This window comes from Vicugna pacos, unplaced genomic scaffold (assembly GCF_048564905.1).
Source record: "Vicugna pacos unplaced genomic scaffold, VicPac4 scaffold_20, whole genome shotgun sequence".
NCBI classification, from domain to species: domain Eukaryota; kingdom Metazoa; phylum Chordata; class Mammalia; order Artiodactyla; family Camelidae; genus Vicugna; species Vicugna pacos.
Genome location: NW_027328741.1, coordinates 96002698 through 96024700, shown reverse-complemented (window position 1 = coordinate 96024700; position 22003 = coordinate 96002698). Strand labels below are relative to the sequence as shown.

Genomic DNA, 22003 nt, shown 5'->3' with positions numbered 1-22003 from the left:
GCTTCCCGGACCAAACACCTAAGCCAAGCTCCACAGAGGGCGGCAGCCCCTCCATCACACTGATCCACCCACAGAACTCTGCCCGGTTACCTAGGATCCAATAGCCACAACAAGCCTCGCGGTAAACACCAACATTCCACCTGGAATCCAACCGCTAACTGCCATCCCCAATGGCTGCTGCATCTTGTCAGTGTTGGGGGAGGGGCTGCATCCGACGAGAGGTTCCTAAGGTAAATGTGATTCTACCCACTAGCGTCCCATGGGCCTTTCTTCTTCCCTCTTTCCTTTTGTTCAGAGCTCTATGCACCGTACCAATGGAGGGAAGTGTGTCCCTTTTCAGTTGATGGTTTCACACGTCTTTAAACTTTCTAACAGTTCACAGTACACAGGGACCCACTAAAGGAGACTTATGTTCCTATAATATCCGTACACCCGGAATACATATGCGTCGCCTGATTTCTGCTGAAACACCCACACTCTCAGGACATGGATCCATTGGATTCATGGGGGCTGAAATTCCAAGAAATGAAACCAACCCCAATGTGCACTTTGCTGTCGGTCTCTTTTGCACTTAGTACACTTTGGCAGAGCTACTTGCCTTTGTTATAGGCTTCTTACATTTCTTCTCTACGTAGCCTAGAATATGGCATTCCTTCATCCTGTTGGAAGACATACAAGTCTACATCACGGACTAGGAATCCATTTGATTCCAAATCGGCATTAGTGTTAGGTCACGATATGCTCTTATGAATCAAAATTTACGAATATGAATGCACGCTTCTGATTTCCGAATACAAGTGTGCTGAGTACATGCAAGCCACGATACTGGGTCGATGCGTTCTGAATGACCCTTGACCTCACCTTGAATATTTTCTTTTGAATAATCATGGTTCTCTTTGTATATGTCAGCCAACCATACCATTTTGGTGCTTGTTTGTTGGTTTGATTCTTTGTTGGTCTTCTTCTCGCTTGTTTTGCAAACACGTCAGGCCATGCATCTCTCCTTTCGCTTCAAACAGAGTCAAATAAGCTGATTCACTTAAGAGAGTGCTTCCAATCACCTATGGTTTCCTGCTACCCTCTCCCATCTTTAGGGTTTTGATGTCCTCCTTAAGTTCTTCTTCTTTCTTCTCTGCCACACATGCTCTTCTTGCATTTCCAATAATGGTTTCTTCTTTCCATTCCATCTTGCTGCTTTTCTATTCAGGGGAGTTTTCTCAACCTTTCTTTTAGAAAAACTTTTGAACTGCTGAATTCTTTTAAGATTTGCCGGTCTGTAGAATTCTCTAGCTCTGCCGTTATTTGAAATGGTGTTCATGTGGCATAGGCTACCCTAGGTGGCAGCATTTGGCCATTCAGGATATGGTCTGTGTCCTGGCACTCCTCCCTGTCCTGCAATATTGCTGCCGAGATATCAGCTGAAACCCCTCTGGAGGTTTCCTTGTGACTATGTTGTTTCCTCCAGGTGCATTTTAAATCACTCGGATATTCGTGAACTTTGTTGATTTGAATCATACAGCTGCTGGTAGGTCTATTGGGATTCCACCTCCTTCGGATGCTGTGTAATTCCTGAATTCGCATAGATGATTCTTTCTTGGCTTTCAGCAAGTTTCAGTCTGATTTTTCTACAGATAAATTTTCAGACATTTTTTGTTTCTTTATCTCTTGCTTTTCCATCTGGGACTCATGATTTCTATTCTTTCATGCCCTGTCTTAACCCAGGGTTCAACTGCAATGTTTTCATTTGTTTGCACTTGCTTTCCTATGTCTGCTTCTGACCGAGGTTTTTCTCTTCCCCTGTCTTCACAGTCATTCACGCGTCCCTCTGCATTATCAAGTCTGCTAAGGACTGAATTTTAGCCCTGATATTATCACAACCATTGAGTTTCCTGATATTTTTGGCTCGTGTTGAGACTTTCTCTTCCCCTTTTCTGGTATTCTGCCTTTTGTGATTCTGAGACACTGGTGTTCTTCAGTGTTTTCCTGACCTTCATTTTCAACACTTGTTCTGGATAGCGTTTTGCAGACTAGTTGTTTGAAAGCTTATCTTTTGCGCCTTCAATATCTTTGGAACTGAAAATGGTACTTCCTGTTTCTTTTACTGTTCTTCTTCATCTCTACTGGTCAGGTAATATCAGGTATCTAATGTAGACTTCTAGGGCTTTGTTAATTGAAAAATTTAGACTCTTGTCTCTACGCAATTCCATGGGATTTCTGTGAGGACAATTTCTCCTAGGCATTGATGCCATAACCTGTACCTGTGTGTGTTGTTTGGTATATCTCCAATTGCTGGTGTTGCATTAGTTGTGATGAACAACCCATTCTACTTCGATTAGCATAACTTCATTTTGATTATACTTATCTCACACTTCTGAAAGTGCACAGGACACTTCCTCTTGTGGAAATGAAGCTTCTAAAAGTTCTCAGCTCTGCATTCTTCTCTATGTCATTTTGGAGTGTTTCCAAAACAGCAAACTGAGAGTGCTCTTCTGCTTTTTATTGCCACGGGAATGTCCCAATGAAATCAGTTCTTTCCAGAGCTTCTCTGTCTACAGAAACACCAGTGGAAGCATATCTATGGATGTCACATATCAGGGCCTGCTGGAATGATCCCGCAGACCTTCCTTGTTGTCCTAGGTGCCGTACCGTGCCGGTGCCATCCAAAATGTAGCATCCGCTTTTGGGAGATAGTGCTGAAGGGAATGCTTCCTCTTCTTGCGCTGTGGACTTGGACCACTCTTCCTTGTCCTCTCATCCTTGTGGCACGGGTGCACGAAGGCAACCACAGAGTTGTTGCGCATCCTGTGACTCAAACCAAAACATAATCCCAGCCCAGGTTATGAATGTAGCAGATCCTAAGGCTTTTCATTCTGATTTCAAATTCAAGGCCCCCTGGATCCCTCAGACCAGATGCACGATATCTCTGATTCAGCCCCACATGTGCTCTATTGGCAAAATTCCCAATTGGTCCCTGGTCCTGCAGATGTACTGGGTGTGGCCATGGGACATATCGGTAATCGCAACCGCGCGACCAGTGTGGTTGATTTATTATTGGTACACAGTTCGGTTTGCTCTCTTGATTCGACCCACCACATCCCACAACGCACTCCAGATCCCTGAGACTCAGCGTGTGCCATCATCCCTAGCTCTATGCCTCACTGACCATTGCCTCTGCTACCTCAAATTTGGCAGCTGGGATCTTGGTCTCAGAATTAACTGTGGGGATATTTTGCGCTGGTTTCTTTGAGTTCTCTCAGCCAAGCATCTGCTGTGCACTCTTGTAAATCTCAGCACATCACCTTCAAACCCATGTCTCCTGTCCGCTTGAGAGTGTGCGTCCAAGTTAAACAGAGTTTCACCCTTGTTGCTCCATCACCAGGGGTCCGAACCTGCACTGGTTTCCATTCCCTGCTTTGCATTCTCCTGCTTCCAGGTGTCCTGAGGCCTCATCCTGTCTTTGGGAGTAACAGACCTCTCTTCGGACAGTGTCCTATGCTAAGGGCTGGGTGAGTGGATGTTTCCATTGCTCTGTACATGGGAGCGAGTGAGTGCAGGTTGCACTTCTTCTCTGCCAACTGGGCATCGATGAATCAACACTATCCAGATACATTTCACAGAAATGTGATATTTGCTTAGCTCTTGGTTTCTATACAGCCGTGGTGGGAGGGATTGTCCGAAGACAACTATTTTGACATTGTGTTGATATCCCATTTGCAGTCTTTAAGAAGTTTAACAGAACTCATTTACATGTTTTGGGAGTTATACGAAAATGGAGTTATTTTTTGAAACACACTCAATCGACCTAGAAGCCAGACTTGTCAATTTTGGTAACATTGTGTCAGCTCGACAGAAAAGCTAGACAGATAGAATGCAAACTAGCAGTCCAAACTGTTCAAGGGGTCATGTCAGCTCTTTAAGGTTGAAGCCTCCGAAACCAACAGGAACCATGAAATAACTTTTGGAAACATGGAATAACCCCCAACCTTGGATACACTTGTGCATGTGGTGCCCTGTATCCCAATGACACCTACTGGCCAATGTTGGCATTTCAAGGGGTAACATCCCTCTCTAGGAAAATACAAGAGGAAACAAACCAAATATATACATTTAGGTTTGAATCCAAAAGCACCTAGAGGCATTCTAGCTAGGAGAATCCTGCTGCAGTTATGCTAGTCTATTGAGAACCAGGTGTTTTTCTATCAGTGTTGAGAACGCTTAATCATCCGATCCTGTAGTTTAAAGCCATTTAACGCAACCAAGTCTGCACCCCCATGATATAGTGCCCCCGGGGGCTTGACTCAAGTGAAAGACGATCCACATAAGCTGTGTCTTTAATGTCATTGGCGACTTTTACAGTTCAGTTCACTTTCTGACTTGTACTATTTACCTTCACTGTCTTGAAAAACTGAAGACTAATACAGATTCATGTTCAGTCAAAGATTCCCCTCACTTACCACACTCCCTTCACCCCAGGGAAGACATAAACACAACATTTGCTGAATCTAGCGGAAGGACATCGTTTCTAGGTGTGAGCTAAGTATTCAATTTTATCTATTTCAGCCGAGACTATTTGACCTTTAAGGTGTTCACTGTTGTTCACAGAGAGTGAAGCTGGAGGAACTCTGATTCTAGGAGGGGCTTGCTCTTCTCGTAATGGCTTCATTGCAGCTCAGGTACTGATCCTTCAAAATGGATGCCTGAGTGGAGGGGAGGCAAGGGCAAGTGCTCACTAGCTAGGCCCAAACCTGGGAAAAGGCTTACCTGGGCTTGTTGAATTTTGGTCTGAATGGCTTGGGAATGCCCCTTGGGACGTGTGGATTCTCACGACCTCTTCCAAGAACAGGAGCGTTTTGATCATCTCTGCCATTTCTTCTCCTTCAGACGTCAGGGACCTTGGACCCGTTATTGGAGAAGAGAATTGAGGAACTTCCTCAAGTCCACGTTGGCACTCCGTATGTTTCTGCCTGTATCAGTGAGTTTCAATATGTCTCATGAATGTCTTTTGAGCCTGGTATCCTCTACAGCTGTCTCCACGCCAGTATTCTCCATTGTAGCAGAACATCTCTCATCCATGTGTTCGCATCTCTCCTCAATCCGTGCAGCCAGCTTATCGGCCAGCTTCTCTTCGTGTCTCCCCTAAAGTCGACTTCACCAGGACTGGGCAAGTCTGAAAGTACCTCGGAGCCTCTCCAGTAAGCTGATGACAGGCAGATCTTCCACTGTCTGCCCTTTCAGGTTCTGGAAACTGACCTGTGACCTCAGGTCTTTGGGCAGCAGCAGTATCTCGAACTTACACAGCTTCCCGGACCAAACACCTAAGCCAAGCTCCACAGAGGGCGGCAGCCCCTCCATCACACTGATCCACCCACAGAACTCTGCCCGGTTACCTAGGATCCAATAGCCACAACAAGCCTCGCGGTAAACACCAACATTCCACCTGGAATCCAACCGCTAACTGCCATCCCCAATGGCTGCTGCATCTTGTCAGTGTTGGGGGAGGGGCTGCATCCGACGAGAGGTTCCTAAGGTAAATGTGATTCTACCCACTAGCGTCCCATGGGCCTTTCTTCTTCCCTCTTTCCTTTTGTTCAGAGCTCTATGCACCGTACCAATGGAGGGAAGTGTGTCCCTTTTCAGTTGATGGTTTCACACGTCTTTAAACTTTCTAACAGTTCACAGTACACAGGGACCCACTAAAGGAGACTTATGTTCCTATAATATCCGTACACCCGGAATACATATGCGTCGCCTGATTTCTGCTGAAACACCCACACTCTCAGGACATGGATCCATTGGATTCATGGGGGCTGAAATTCCAAGAAATGAAACCAACCCCAATGTGCACTTTGCTGTCGGTCTCTTTTGCACTTAGTACACTTTGGCAGAGCTACTTGCCTTTGTTATAGGCTTCTTACATTTCTTCTCTACGTAGCCTAGAATATGGCATTCCTTCATCCTGTTGGAAGACATACAAGTCTACATCACGGACTAGGAATCCATTTGATTCCAAATCGGCATTAGTGTTAGGTCACGATATGCTCTTATGAATCAAAATTTACGAATATGAATGCACGCTTCTGATTTCCGAATACAAGTGTGCTGAGTACATGCAAGCCACGATACTGGGTCGATGCGTTCTGAATGACCCTTGACCTCACCTTGAGTATTTTCTTTTGAATAATCATGGTTCTCTTTGTATATGTCAGCCAACCATACCATTTTGGTGCTTGTTTGTTGGTTTGATTCTTTGTTGGTCTTCTTCTCGCTTGTTTTGCAAACACGTCAGGCCATGCATCTCTCCTTTCGCTTCAAACAGAGTCAAATAAGCTGATTCACTTAAGAGAGTGCTTCCAATCACCTATGGTTTCCTGCTACCCTCTCCCATCTTTAGGGTTTTGATGTCCTCCTTAAGTTCTTCTTCTTTCTTCTCTGCCACACATGCTCTTCTTGCATTTCCAATAATGGTTTCTTCTTTCCATTCCATCTTGCTGCTTTTCTATTCAGGGGAGTTTTCTCAACCTTTCTTTTAGAAAAACTTTTGAACTGCTGAATTCTTTTAAGATTTGCCGGTCTGTAGAATTCTCTAGCTCTGCCGTTATTTGAAATGGTGTTCATGTGGCATAGGCTACCCTAGGTGGCAGCATTTGGCCATTCAGGATATGGTCTGTGTCCTGGCACTCCTCCCTGTCCTGCAATATTGCTGCCGAGATATCAGCTGAAACCCCTCTGGAGGTTTCCTTGTGACTATGTTGTTTCCTCCAGGTGCATTTTAAATCACTCGGATATTCGTGAACTTTGTTGATTTGAATCATACAGCTGCTGGTAGGTCTATTGGGATTCCACCTCCTTCGGATGCTGTGTAATTCCTGAATTCGCATAGATGATTCTTTCTTGGCTTTCAGCAAGTTTCAGTCTGATTTTTCTACAGATAAATTTTCAGACATTTTTTGTTTCTTTATCTCTTGCTTTTCCATCTGGGACTCATGATTTCTATTCTTTCATGCCCTGTCTTAACCCAGGGTTCAACTGCAATGTTTTCATTTGTTTGCACTTGCTTTCCTATGTCTGCTTCTGACCGAGGTTTTTCTCTTCCCCTGTCTTCACAGTCATTCACGCGTCCCTCTGCATTATCTAGTCTGCTAAGGACTGAATTTTAGCCCTGATATTATCACAACCATTGAGTTTCCTGATATTTTTGGCTCGTGTTGAGACTTTCTCTTCCCCTTTTCTGGTATTCTGCCTTTTGTGATTCTGAGACACTGGTGTTCTTCAGTGTTTTCCTGACCTTCATTTTCAACACTTGTTCTGGATAGCGTTTTGCAGACTAGTTGTTTGAAAGCTTATCTTTTGCGCCTTCAATATCTTTGGAACTGAAAATGGTACTTCCTGTTTCTTTTACTGTTCTTCTTCATCTCTACTGGTCAGGTAATATCAGGTATCTAATGTAGACTTCTAGGGCTTTGTTAATTGAAAAATTTAGACTCTTGTCTCTACGCAATTCCATGGGATTTCTGTGAGGACAATTTCTCCTAGGCATTGATGCCATAACCTGTACCTGTGTGTGTTGTTTGGTATATCTCCAATTGCTGGTGTTGCATTAGTTGTGATGAACAACCCATTCTACTTCGATTAGCATAACTTCATTTTGATTATACTTATCTCACACTTCTGAAAGTGCACAGGACACTTCCTCTTGTGGAAATGAAGCTTCTAAAAGTTCTCAGCTCTGCATTCTTCTCTATGTCATTTTGGAGTGTTTCCAAAACAGCAAACTGAGAGTGCTCTTCTGCTTTTTATTGCCACGGGAATGTCCCAATGAAATCAGTTCTTTCCAGAGCTTCTCTGTCTACAGAAACACCAGTGGAAGCATATCTATGGATGTCACATATCAGGGCCTGCTGGAATGATCCCGCAGACCTTCCTTGTTGTCCTAGGTGCCGTACCGTGCCGGTGCCATCCAAAATGTAGCATCCGCTTTTGGGAGATAGTGCTGAAGGGAATGCTTCCTCTTCTTGCGCTGTGGACTTGGACCACTCTTCCTTGTCCTCTCATCCTTGTGGCACGGGTGCACGAAGGCAACCACAGAGTTGTTGCGCATCCTGTGACTCAAACCAAAACATAATCCCAGCCCAGGTTATGAATGTAGCAGATCCTAAGGCTTTTCATTCTGATTTCAAATTCAAGGCCCCCTGGATCCCTCAGACCAGATGCACGATATCTCTGATTCAGCCCCACATGTGCTCTATTGGCAAAATTCCCAATTGGTCCCTGGTCCTGCAGATGTACTGGGTGTGGCCATGGGACATATCGGTAATCGCAACCGCGCGACCAGTGTGGTTGATTTATTATTGGTACACAGTTCGGTTTGCTCTCTTGATTCGACCCACCACATCCCACAACGCACTCCAGATCCCTGAGACTCAGCGTGTGCCATCATCCCTAGCTCTATGCCTCACTGACCATTGCCTCTGTTACCTCAAATTTGGCAGCTGGGATCTTGGTCTCAGAATTAACTGTGGGGATATTTTGCGCTGGTTTCTTTGAGTTCTCTCAGCCAAGCATCTGCTGTGCACTCTTGTAAATCTCAGCACATCACCTTCAAACCCATGTCTCCTGTCCGCTTGAGAGTGTGCGTCCAAGTTAAACAGAGTTTCACCCTTGTTGCTCCATCACCAGGGGTCCGAACCTGCACTGGTTTCCATTCCCTGCTTTGCATTCTCCTGCTTCCAGGTGTCCTGAGGCCTCATCCTGTCTTTGGGAGTAACAGACCTCTCTTCGGCCAGTGTCCTATGCTAAGGGCTGGGTGAGTGGATGTTTCCATTGCTCTGTACATGGGAGCGAGTGAGTGCAGGTTGCACTTCTTCTCTGCCAACTGGGCATCGATGAATCAACACTATCCAGATACATTTCACAGAAATGTGATATTTGCTTAGCTCTTGGTTTCTATACAGCCGTGGTGGGAGGGATTGTCCGAAGACAACTATTTTGACATTGTGTTGATATCCCATTTGCAGTCTTTAAGAAGTTTAACAGAACTCATTTACATGTTTTGGGAGTTATACGAAAATGGAGTTATTTTTTGAAACACACTCAATCGACCTAGAAGCCAGACTTGTCAATTTTGGTAACATTGTGTCAGCTCGACGGAAAAGCTAGACAGATAGAATGCAAACTAGCAGTCCAAACTGTTCAAGGGGTCATGTCAGCTCTTTAAGGTTGAAGCCTCCGAAACCAACAGGAACCATGAAATAACTTTTGGAAACATGGAATAACCCCCAACCTTGGATACACTTGTGCATGTGGTGCCCTGTATCCCAATGACACCTACTGGCCAATGTTGGCATTTCAAGGGGTAACATCCCTCTCTAGGAAAATACAAGAGGAAACAAACCAAATATATACATTTAGGTTTGAATCCAAAAGCACCTAGAGGCATTCTAGCTAGGAGAATCCTGCTGCAGTTATGCTAGTCTATTGAGAACCAGGTGTTTTTCTATCAGTGTTGAGAACGCTTAATCATCCGATCCTGTAGTTTAAAGCCATTTAACGCAACCAAGTCTGCACCCCCATGATATAGTGCCCCCGGGGGCTTGACTCAAGTGAAAGACGATCCACATAAGCTGTGTCTTTAATGTCATTGGCGACTTTTACAGTTCAGTTCACTTTCTGACTTGTACTATTTACCTTCACTGTCTTGAAAAACTGAAGCCTAATACAGGTTCATGTTCAGTCAAAGATTCCCCTCACTTACCACACTCCCTTCACCCCAGGGAAGACATAAACACAACATTTGCTGAATCTAGCGGAAGGACATCGTTTCTAGGTGTGAGCTAAGTATTCAATTTTATCTATTTCAGCCGAGACTATTTGACCTTTAAGGTGTTCACTGTTGTTCACAGAGAGTGAAGCTGGAGGAACTCTGATTCTAGGAGGGGCTTGCTCTTCTCGTAATGGCTTCATTGCAGCTCAGGTACTGATCCTTCAAAATGGATGCCTGAGTGGAGGGGAGGCAAGGGCAAGTGCTCACTAGCTAGGCCCAAACCTGGGAAAAGGCTTACCTGGGCTTGTTGAATTTTGGTCTGAATGGCTTGGGAATGCCCCTTGGGACGTGTGGATTCTCACGACCTCTTCCAAGAACAGGAGCGTTTTGATCATCTCTGCCATTTCTTCTCCTTCAGACGTCAGGGACCTTGGACCCGTTATTGGAGAAGAGAATTGAGGAACTTCCTCAAGTCCACGTTGGCACTCCGTATGTTTCTGCCTGTATCAGTGAGTTTCAATATGTCTCATGAATGTCTTTTGAGCCTGGTATCCTCTACAGCTGTCTCCACGCCAGTATTCTCCATTGTAGCAGAACATCTCTCATCCATGTGTTCGCATCTCTCCTCAATCCGTGCAGCCAGCTTATCGGCCAGCTTCTCTTCGTGTCTCCCCTAAAGTCGACTTCACCAGGACTGGGCAAGTCTGAAAGTACCTCGGAGCCTGACCAGTAAGCTGATGACAGGCAGATCTTCCACTGTCTGCCCTTTCAGGTTCTGGAAACTGACCTGTGACCTCAGGTCTTTGGGCAGCAGCAGTATCTCGAACTTACACAGCTTCCCGGACCAAACACCTAAGCCAAGCTCCACAGAGGGCGGCAGCCCCTCCATCACACTGATCCACCCACAGAACTCTGCCCGGTTACCTAGGATCCAATAGCCACAACAAGCCTCGCGGTAAACACCAACATTCCACCTGGAATCCAACCGCTAACTGCCATCCCCAATGGCTGCTGCATCTTGTCAGTGTTGGGGGAGGGGCTGCATCCGACGAGAGGTTCCTAAGGTAAATGTGATTCTACCCACTAGCGTCCCATGGGCCTTTCTTCTTCCCTCTTTCCTTTTGTTCAGAGCTCTATGCACCGTACCAATGGAGGGAAGTGTGTCCCTTTTCAGTTGATGGTTTCACACGTCTTTAAACTTTCTAACAGTTCACAGTACACAGGGACCCACTAAAGGAGACTTATGTTCCTATAATATCCGTACACCCGGAATACATATGCGTCGCCTGATTTCTGCTGAAACACCCACACTCTCAGGACATGGATCCATTGGATTCATGGGGGCTGAAATTCCAAGAAATGAAACCAACCCCAATGTGCACTTTGCTGTCGGTCTCTTTTGCACTTAGTACACTTTGGCAGAGCTACTTGCCTTTGTTATAGGCTTCTTACATTTCTTCTCTACGTAGCCTAGAATATGGCATTCCTTCATCCTGTTGGAAGACATACAAGTCTACATCACGGACTAGGAATCCATTTGATTCCAAATCGGCATTAGTGTTAGGTCACGATATGCTCTTATGAATCAAAATTTACGAATATGAATGCACGCTTCTGATTTCCGAATACAAGTGTGCTGAGTACATGCAAGCCACGATACTGGGTCGATGCGTTCTGAATGACCCTTGACCTCACCTTGAGTATTTTCTTTTGAATAATCATGGTTCTCTTTGTATATGTCAGCCAACCATACCATTTTGGTGCTTGTTTGTTGGTTTGATTCTTTGTTGGTCTTCTTCTCGCTTGTTTTGCAAACACGTCAGGCCATGCATCTCTCCTTTCGCTTCAAACAGAGTCAAATAAGCTGATTCACTTAAGAGAGTGCTTCCAATCACCTATGATTTCCTGCTTCCCTCTCCCATCTTTAGGGTTTTGATGTCCTCCTTAAGTTCTTCTTCTTTCTTCTCTGCCACACATGCTCTTCTTGCATTTCCAATAATGGTTTCTTCTTTCCATTCCATCTTGCTGCTTTTCTATTCAGGGGAGTTTTCTCAACCTTTCTTTTAGAAAAACTTTTGAACTGCTGAATTCTTTTAAGATTTGCCGGTCTGTAGAATTCTCTAGCTCTGCCGTTATTTGAAATGGTGTTCATGAGGCATAGGCTACCCTAGGTGGCAGCATTTGGCCATTCAGGATATGGTCTGTGTCCTGGCACTCCTCCCTGTCCTGCAATATTGCTGCCGAGATATCAGCTGAAACCCCTCTGGAGGTTTCCTTGTGACTATGTTGTTTCCTCCAGGTGCATTTTAAATCACTCGGATATTCGTGAACTTTGTTGATTTGAATCATACAGCTGCTGGTAGGTCTATTGGGATTCCACCTCCTTCGGATGCTGTGTAATTCCTGAATTCGCATAGATGATTCTTTCTTGGCTTTCAGCAAGTTTCAGTCTGATTTTTCTACAGATAAATTTTCAGACACTTTTTGTTTCTTTATCTCTTGCTTTTCCATCTGGGACTCATGATTTCTATTCTTTCATGCCCTGTCTTAACCCAGGGTTCAACTGCAATTTTTTCATTTGTTTGCACTTGCTTTCCTATGTCTGCTTCTGACCGAGGTTTTTCTCTTCCCCTGTCTTCACAGTCATTCACGCGTCCCTCTGCATTATCTAGTCTGCTAAGGACTGAATTTTAGCCCTGATATTATCACAACCATTGAGTTTCCTGATATTTTTGGCTCGTGTTGAGACTTTCTCTTCCCCTTTTCTGGTATTCTGCCTTTTGTGATTCTGAGACACTGGTGTTCTTCAGTGTTTTCCTGACCTTCATTTTCAACACTTGTTCTGGATAGCGTTTTGCAGACTAGTTGTTTGAAAGCTTATCTTTTGCGCCTTCAATATCTTTGGAACTGAAAATGGTACTTCCTGTTTCTTTTACTGTTCTTCTTCATCTCTACTGGTCAGGTAATATCAGGTATCTAATGTAGACTTCTAGGGCTTTGTTAATTGAAAAATTTAGACTCTTGTCTCTACGCAATTCCATGGGATTTCTGTGAGGACAATTTCTCCTAGGCATTGATGCCATAACCTGTACCTGTGTGTGTTGTTTGGTATATCTCCAATTGCTGGTGTTGCATTAGTTGTGATGAACAACCCATTCTACTTCGATTAGCATAACTTCATTTTGATTATACTTATCTCACACTTCTGAAAGTGCACAGGACACTTCCTCTTGTGGAAATGAAGCTTCTAAAAGTTCTCAGCTCTGCATTCTTCTCTATGTCATTTTGGAGTGTTTCCAAAACAGCAAACTGAGAGTGCTCTTCTGCTTTTTATTGCCACGGGAATGTCCCAATGAAATCAGTTCTTTCCAGAGCTTCTCTGTCTACAGAAACACCAGTGGAAGCATATCTATGGATGTCACATATCAGGGCCTGCTGGAATGATCCCGCAGACCTTCCTTGTTGTCCTAGGTGCCGTACCGTGCCGGTGCCATCCAAAATGTAGCATCCGCTTTTGGGAGATAGTGCTGAAGGGAATGCTTCCTCTTCTCGCGCTGTGGACTTGGACCACTCTTCCTTGTCCTCTCATCCTTGTGGCACGGGTGCACGAAGGCAACCACAGAGTTGTTGCGCATCCTGTGACTCAAACCAAAACATAATCCCAGCCCAGGTTATGAATGTAGCAGATCCTAAGGCTTTTCATTCTGATTTCAAATTCAAGGCCCCCTGGATCCCTCAGACCAGATGCACGATATCTCTGATTCAGCCCCACATGTGCTCTATTGGCAAAATTCCCAATTGGTCCCTGGTCCTGCAGATGTACTGGGTGTGGCCATGGGACATATCGGTAATCGCAACCGCGCGACCAGTGTGGTTGATTTATTATTGGTACACAGTTCGGTTTGCTCTCTTGATTCGACCCACCACATCCCACAACGCACTCCAGATCCCTGAGACTCAGCGTGTGCCATCATCCCTAGCTCTATGCCTCACTGACCATTGCCTCTGCTACCTCAAATTTGGCAGCTGGGATCTTGGTCTCAGAATTAACTGTGGGGATATTTTGCGCTGGTTTCTTTGAGTTCTCTCAGCCAAGCATCTGCTGTGCACTCTTGTAAATCTCAGCACATCACCTTCAAACCCATGTCTCCTGTCCGCTTGAGAGTGTGCGTCCAAGTTAAACAGAGTTTCACCCTTGTTGCTCCATCACCAGGGGTCCGAACCTGCACTGGTTTCCATTCCCTGCTTTGCATTCTCCTGCTTCCAGGTGTCCTGAGGCCTCATCCTGTCTTTGGGAGTAACAGACCTCTCTTCGGCCAGTGTCCTATGCTAAGGGCTGGGTGAGTGGATGTTTCCATTGCTCTGTACATGGGAGCGAGTGAGTGCAGGTTGCACTTCTTCTCTGCCAACTGGGCATCGATGAATCAACACTATCCAGATACATTTCACAGAAATGTGATATTTGCTTAGCTCTTGGTTTCTATACAGCCGTGGTGGGAGGGATTGTCCGAAGACAACTATTTTGACATTGTGTTGATATCCCATTTGCAGTCTTTAAGAAGTTTAACAGAACTCATTTACATGTTTTGGGAGTTATATGAAAATGGAGTTATTTTTTGAAACACACTCAATCGACCTAGAAGCCAGACTTGTCAATTTTGGTAACATTGTGTCAGCTCGATGGAAAAGCTAGACAGATAGAATGCAAACTAGCAGTCCAAACTGTTCAAGGGGTCATGTCAGCTCTTTAAGGTTGAAGCCTCCGAAACCAACAGGAACCATGAAATAACTTTTGGAAACATGGAATAACCCCCAACCTTGGATACACTTGTGCATGTGGTGCCCTGTATCCCAATGACACCTACTGGCCAATGTTGGCATTTCAAGGGGTAACATCCCTCTCTAGGAAAATACAAGAGGAAACAAACCAAATATATACATTTAGGTTTGAATCCAAAAGCACCTAGAGGCATTCTAGCTAGGAGAATCCTGCTGCAGTTATGCTAGTCTATTGAGAACCAGGTGTTTTTCTATCAGTGTTGAGAACGCTTAATCATCCGATCCTGTAGTTTAAAGCCATTTAACGCAACCAAGTCTGCACCCCCATGATATAGTGCCCCCGGGGGCTTGACTCAAGTGAAAGACGATCCACATAAGCTGTGTCTTTAATGTCATTGGCGACTTTTACAGTTCAGTTCACTTTCTGACTTGTACTATTTACCTTCACTGTCTTGAAAAACTGAAGCCTAATACAGATTCATGTTCAGTCAAAGATTCCCCTCACTTACCACACTCCCTTCACCCCAGGGAAGACATAAACACAACATTTGCTGAATCTAGCGGAAGGACATCGTTTCTAGGTGTGAGCTAAGTATTCAATTTTATCTATTTCAGCCGAGACTATTTGACCTTTAAGGTGTTCACTGTTGTTCACAGAGAGTGAAGCTGGAGGAACTCTGATTCTAGGAGGGGCTTGCTCTTCTCGTAATGGCTTCATTGCAGCTCAGGTACTGATCCTTCAAAATGGATGCCTGAGTGGAGGGGAGGCAAGGGCAAGTGCTCACTAGCTAGGCCCAAACCTGGGAAAAGGCTTACCTGGGCTTGTTGAATTTTGGTCTGAATGGCTTGGGAATGCCCCTTGGGACGTGTGGATTCTCACGACCTCTTCCAAGAACAGGAGCGTTTTGATCATCTCTGCCATTTCTTCTCCTTCAGACGTCAGGGACCTTGGACCCGTTATTGGAGAAGAGAATTGAGGAACTTCCTCAAGTCCACGTTGGCACTCCGTATGTTTCTGCCTGTATCAGTGAGTTTCAATATGTCTCATGAATGTCTTTTGAGCCTGGTATCCTCTACAGCTGTCTCCACGCCAGTATTCTCCATTGTAGCAGAACATCTCTCATCCATGTGTTCGCATCTCTCCTCAATCCGTGCAGCCAGCTTATCGGCCAGCTTCTCTTCGTGTCTCCCCTAAAGTCGACTTCACCAGGACTGGGCAAGTCTGAAAGTACCTCGGAGCCTGACCAGTAAGCTGATGACAGGCAGATCTTCCACTGTCTGCCCTTTCAGGTTCTGGAAACTGACCTGTGACCTCAGGTCTTTGGGCAGCAGCAGTATCTCGAACTTACACAGCTTCCCGGACCAAACACCTAAGCCAAGCTCCACAGAGGGCGGCAGCCCCTCCATCACACTGATCCACCCACAGAACTCTGCCCGGTTACCTAGGATCCAACAGCCACAACAAGCCTCGCGGTACACACCAACATTCCACCTGGAATCCAACCGCTAACTGCCATCCCCAATGGCTGCTGCATCTTGTCAGTGTTGGGGGAGGGGCTGCATCCGACGAGAGGTTCCTAAGGTAAATGTGATTCTACCCACTAGCGTCCCATGGGCCTTTCTTCTTCCCTCTTTCCTTTTGTTCAGAGCTCTATGCACCGTACCAATGGAGGGAAGTGTGTCCCTTTTCAGTTGATGGTTTCACACGTCTTTAAACTTTCTAACAGTTCACAGTACACAGGGACCCACTAAAGGAGACTTATGTTCCTATAATATCCGTACACCCGGAATACATATGCGTCGCCTGATTTCTGCTGAAACACCCACACTCTCAGGACATGGATCCATTGGATTCATGGGGGCTGAAATTCCAAGAAATGAAACCAACCCCAATGTGCACTTTGCTGTCGGTCTCTTTTGCACTTAGTACACTTTGGCAGAGCTACTTGCCTTTGTTATAGGCTTCTTACATTTCTTCTCTACGTAGCCTAGAATATGGCATTCCTTCATCCTGTTGGAAGACATACAAGTCTACATCACGGACTAGGAATCCATTTGATTCCAAATCGGCATTAGTGTTAGGTCACGATATGCTCTTATGAATCAAAATTTACGAATATGAATGCACGCTTCTGATTTCCGAATACAAGTGTGCTGAGTACATGCAAGCCACGATACTGGGTCGATGCGTTCTGAATGACCCTTGACCTCACCTTGAGTATTTTCTTTTGAATAATCATGGTTCCCTTTGTATATGTCAGCCAACCATACCATTTTGGTGCTTGTTTGTTGGTTTGATTCTTTGTTGGTCTTCTTCTCGCTTGTTTTGCAAACACGTCAGGCCATGCATCTCTCCTTTCGCTTCAAACAGAGTCAAATAAGCTGATTCACTTAAGAGAGTGCTTCCAATCACCTATGGTTTCCTGCTTCCCTCTCCCATCTTTAGGGTTTTGATGTCCTCCTTAAGTTCTTCTTCTTTCTTCTCTGCCACACATGCTCTTCTTGCATTTCCAATAATGGTTTCTTCTTTCCATTCCATCTTGCTGCTTTTCTATTCAGGGGAGTTTTCTCAACCTTTCTTTTAGAAAAACTTTTGAACTGCTGAATTCTTTTAAGATTTGCCGGTCTGTAGAATTCTCTAGCTCTGCCGTTATTTGAAATGGTGTTCATGAGGCATAGGCTACCCTAGGTGGCAGCATTTGGCCATTCAGGATATGGTCTGTGTCCTGGCACTCCTCCCTGTCCTGCAATATTGCTGCCGAGATATCAGCTGAAACCCCTCTGGAGGTTTCCTTGTGACTATGTTGTTTCCTCCAGGTGCATTTTAAATCACTCGGATATTCGTGAACTTTGTTGATTTGAATCATACAGCTGCTGGTAGGTCTATTGGGATTCCACCTCCTTCGGATGCTGTGTAATTCCTGAATTCGCATAGATGATTCTTTCTTGGCTTTCAGCAAGTTTCAGTCTGATTTTTCTACAGATAAATTTTCAGACACTTTTTGTTTCTTTATCTCTTGCTTTTCCATCTGGAACTCATGATTTCTATTCTTTCATGCCCTGTCTTAACCCAGGGTTCAACTGCAATTTTTTCATTTGTTTGCACTTGCTTTCCTATGTCTGCTTCTGACCGAGGTTTTTCTCTTCCCCTGTCTTCACAGTCATTCACGCGTCCCTCTGCATTATCTAGTCTGCTAAGGACTGAATTTTAGCCCTGATATTATCACAACCATTGAGTTTCCTGATATTTTTGGCTCGTGTTGAGACTTTCTCTTCCCCTTTTCTGGTATTCTGCCTTTTGTGATTCTGAGACACTGGTGTTCTTCAGTGTTTTCCTGACCTTCATTTTCAACACTTGTTCTGGATAGCGTTTTGCAGACTAGTTGTTTGAAAGCTTATCTTTTGCGCCTTCAATATCTTTGGAACTGAAAATGGTACTTCCTGTTTCTTTTACTGTTCTTCTTCATCTCTACTGGTCAGGTAATATCAGGTATCTAATGTAGACTTCTAGGGCTTTGTTAATTGAAAAATTTAGACTCTTGTCTCTACGCAATTCCATGGGATTTCTGTGAGGACAATTTCTCCTAGGCATTGATGCCATAACCTGTACCTGTGTGTGTTGTTTGGTATATCTCCAATTGCTGGTGTTGCATTAGTTGTGATGAACAACCCATTCTACTTCGATTAGCATAACTTCATTTTGATTATACTTATCTCACACTTCTGAAAGTGCACAGGACACTTCCTCTTGTGGAAATGAAGCTTCTAAAAGTTCTCAGCTCTGCATTCTTCTCTATGTCATTTTGGAGTGTTTCCAAAACAGCAAACTGAGAGTGCTCTTCTGCTTTTTATTGCCACGGGAATGTCCCAATGAAATCAGTTCTTTCCAGAGCTTCTCTGTCTACAGAAACACCAGTGGAAGCATATCTATGGATGTCACATATCAGGGCCTGCTGGAATGATCCCGCAGACCTTCCTTGTTGTCCTAGGTGCCGTACCGTGCCGGTGCCATCCAAAATGTAGCATCCGCTTTTGGGAGATAGTGCTGAAGGGAATGCTTCCTCTTCTCGCGCTGTGGACTTGGACCACTCTTCCTTGTCCTCTCATCCTTGTGGCACGGGTGCACGAAGGCAACCACAGAGTTGTTGCGCATCCTGTGATTCAAACCAAACCATAATCCCAGCCCAGGTTATGAATGTAGCATATCCTAAGGCTTTTCATTCTGATTTCAAATTCAAGGCCCCCTGGATCCCTCAGACCAGATGCACGATATCTCTGATTCAGCCCCACACGTGCTCTATTGGCAAAATTCCCAATTGGTCCCTGGTCCTGCAGATGTACTGGGTGTGGCCATGGGACATATCGGTAATCGCAACCGCGCGACCAGTGTGGTTGATTTATTATTGGTACACAGTTCGGTTTGCTCTCTTGATTCGACCCACCACATCCCACAACGCACTCCAGATCCCTGAGACTCAGCGTGTGCCATCATCCCTAGCTCTATGCCTCACTGACCATTGCCTCTGCTACCTCAAATTTGGCAGCTGGGATCTTGGTCTCAGAATTAACTGTGGGGATATTTTGCGCTGGTTTCTTTGAGTTCTCTCAGCCAAGCATCTGCTGTGCACTCTTGTAAATCTCAGCACATCACCTTCAAACCCATGTCTCCTGTCCGCTTGGGAGTGTGCGTCCACGTTAAACAGAGTTTCACCCTTGTTGCTCCATCACCAGGGGTCCGAACCTGCACTGGTTTCCATTCCCTGCTTTGCATTCTCCTGCTTCCAGGTGTCCTGAGGCCTCATCCTGTCTTTGGGAGTAACAGACCTCTCTTCGGCCAGTGTCCTATGCTAAGGGCTGGGTGAGTGGATGTTTCCATTGCTCTGTACATGGGAGCGAGTGAGTGCAGGTTGCACTTCTTCTCTGCCAACTGGGCATCGATGAATCAACACTATCCAGATACATTTCACAGAAATGTGATATTTGCTTAGCTCTTGGTTTCTATACAGCCGTGGTGGGAGGGATTGTCCGAAGACAACTATTTTGACATTGTGTTGATATCCCATTTGCAGTCTTTAAGAAGTTTAACAGAACTCATTTACATGTTTTGGGAGTTATACGAAAATGGAGTTATTTTTTGAAACACACTCAATCGACCTAGAAGCCAGACTTGTCAATTTTGGTAACATTGTGTCAGCTCGACGGAAAAGCTAGACAGATAGAATGCAAACTAGCAGTCCAAACTGTTCAAGGGGTCATGTCAGCTCTTTAAGGTTGAAGCCTCCGAAACCAACAGGAACCATGAAATAACTTTTGGAAACATGGAATAACCCCCAACCTTGGATACACTTGTGCATGTGGTGCCCTGTATCCCAATGACACCTACTGGCCAATGTTGGCATTTCAAGGGGTAACATCCCTCTCTAGGAAAATACAAGAGGAAACAAACCAAATATATACATTTAGGTTTGAATCCAAAAGCACCTAGAGGCATTCTAGCTAGGAGAATCCTGCTGCAGTTATGCTAGTCTATTGAGAACCAGGTGTTTTTCTATCAGTGTTGAGAACGCTTAATCATCCGATCCTGTAGTTTAAAGCCATTTAACGCAACCAAGTCTGCACCCCCATGATATAGTGCCCCCGGGGGCTTGACTCAAGTGAAAGACGATCCACATAAGCTGTGTCTTTAATGTCATTGGCGACTTTTACAGTTCAGTTCACTTTCTGACTTGTACTATTTACCTTCACTGTCTTGAAAAACTGAAGCCTAATACAGATTCATGTTCAGTCAAAGATTCCCCTCACTTACCACACTCCCTTCACCCCAGGGAAGACATAAACACAACATTTGCTGAATCTAGCGGAAGGACATCGTTTCTAGGTGTGAGCTAAGTATTCAATTTTATCTATTTCAGCCGAGACTATTTGACCTTTAAGGTGTTCACTGTTGTTCACAGAGAGTGAAGCTGGAGGAACTCTGATTCTAGGAGGGGCTTGCTCTTCTCGTAATGGCTTCATTGCAGCTCAGGTACTGATCCTTCAAAATGGATGCCTGAGTGGAGGGGAGGCAAGGGCAAGTGCTCACTAGCTAGGCCCAAACCTGGGAAAAGGCTTACCTGGGCTTGTTGAATTTTGGTCTGAATGGCTTGGGAATGCCCCTTGGGACGTGTGGATTCTCACGACCTCTTCCAAGAACAGGAGCGTTTTGATCATCTCTGCCATTTCTTCTCCTTCAGACGTCAGGGACCTTGGACCCGTTATTGGAGAAGAGAATTGAGGAACTTCCTCAAGTCCACGTTGGCACTCCGTATGTTTCTGCCTGTATCAGTGAGTTTCAATATGTCTCATGAATGTCTTTTGAGTCTGGTATCCTCTACAGCTGTCTCCACGCCAGTATTCTCCATTGTAGCAGAACATCTCTCATCCATGTGTTCGCATCTCTCCTCAATCCGTGCAGCCAGCTTATCGGCCAGCTTCTCTTCGTGTCTCCCCTAAAGTCGACTTCACCAGGACTGGGCAAGTCTGAAAGTACCTCGGAGCCTGACCAGTAAGCTGATGACAGGCAGATCTTCCACTGTCTGCCCTTTCAGGTTCTGGAAACTGACCTGTGACCTCAGGTCTTTGGGCAGCAGCAGTATCTCGAACTTACACAGCTTCCCGGACCAAACACCTAAGCCAAGCTCCACAGAGGGCGGCAGCCCCTCCATCACACTGATCCACCCACAGAACTCTGCCCGGTTACCTAGGATCCAACAGCCACAACAAGCCTCGCGGTAAACACCAACATTCCACCTGGAATCCAACCGCTAACTGCCATCCCCAATGGCTGCTGCATCTTGTCAGTGTTGGGGGAGGGGCTGCATCCGACGAGAGGTTCCTAAGGTAAATGTGATTCTACCCACTAGCGTCCCATGGGCCTTTCTTCTTCCCTCTTTCCTTTTGTTCAGAGCTCTATGCACCGTACCAATGGAGGGAAGTGTGTCCCTTTTCAGTTGATGGTTTCACACGTCTTTAAACTTTCTAACAGTTCACAGTACACAGGGACCCACTAAAGGAGACTTATGTTCCTATAAGATCCGTACACCCGGAATACATATGCGTCGCCTGATTTCTGCTGAAACACCCACACTCTCAGGACATGGATCCATTGGATTCATGGGGGCTGAAATTCCAAGAAATGAAACCAACCCCAATGTGCACTTTGCTGTCGGTCTCTTTTGCACTTAGTACACTTTGGCAGAGCTACTTGCCTTTGTTATAGGCTTCTTACATTTCTTCTCTACGTAGCCTAGAATATGGCATTCCTTCATCCTGTTGGAAGACATACAAGTCTACATCACGGACTAGGAATCCATTTGATTCCAAATCGGCATTAGTGTTAGGTCACGATATGCTCTTATGAATCAAAACTTACGAATATGAATGCACGCTTCTGATTTCCGAATACAAGTGTGCTGAGTACATGCA

General features: G+C 45.1%; 2 long non-coding RNA genes across 3 annotated transcripts; both read left to right on the top strand.

Annotated features, from left to right (window-relative positions):
- Nucleotides 1-90: 90 nt before the first annotated feature.
- On the top strand, nt 91-5056 carry LOC140693868 (uncharacterized). 2 transcript variants are annotated; one of them, XR_012069573.1, is made up of 4 exons: nt 91-230; nt 3434-3506; nt 4603-4673; nt 4882-5056. It is a non-coding gene; the product is annotated as an uncharacterized lncRNA (long non-coding RNA). The 2 variants fall into 2 exon arrangements; XR_012069574.1 differs by lacking the exon at nt 91-230 and having other exon boundaries at nt 3389-3506.
- A 4667-nt stretch (nt 5057-9723) lies between these two features.
- Nucleotides 9724-10554, top strand: LOC140693869 (uncharacterized). The gene is made up of 3 exons (XR_012069575.1): nt 9724-9970; nt 10179-10269; nt 10352-10554. It is a non-coding gene; the product is annotated as an uncharacterized lncRNA (long non-coding RNA).
- Nucleotides 10555-22003: the final 11449 nt, after the last annotated feature.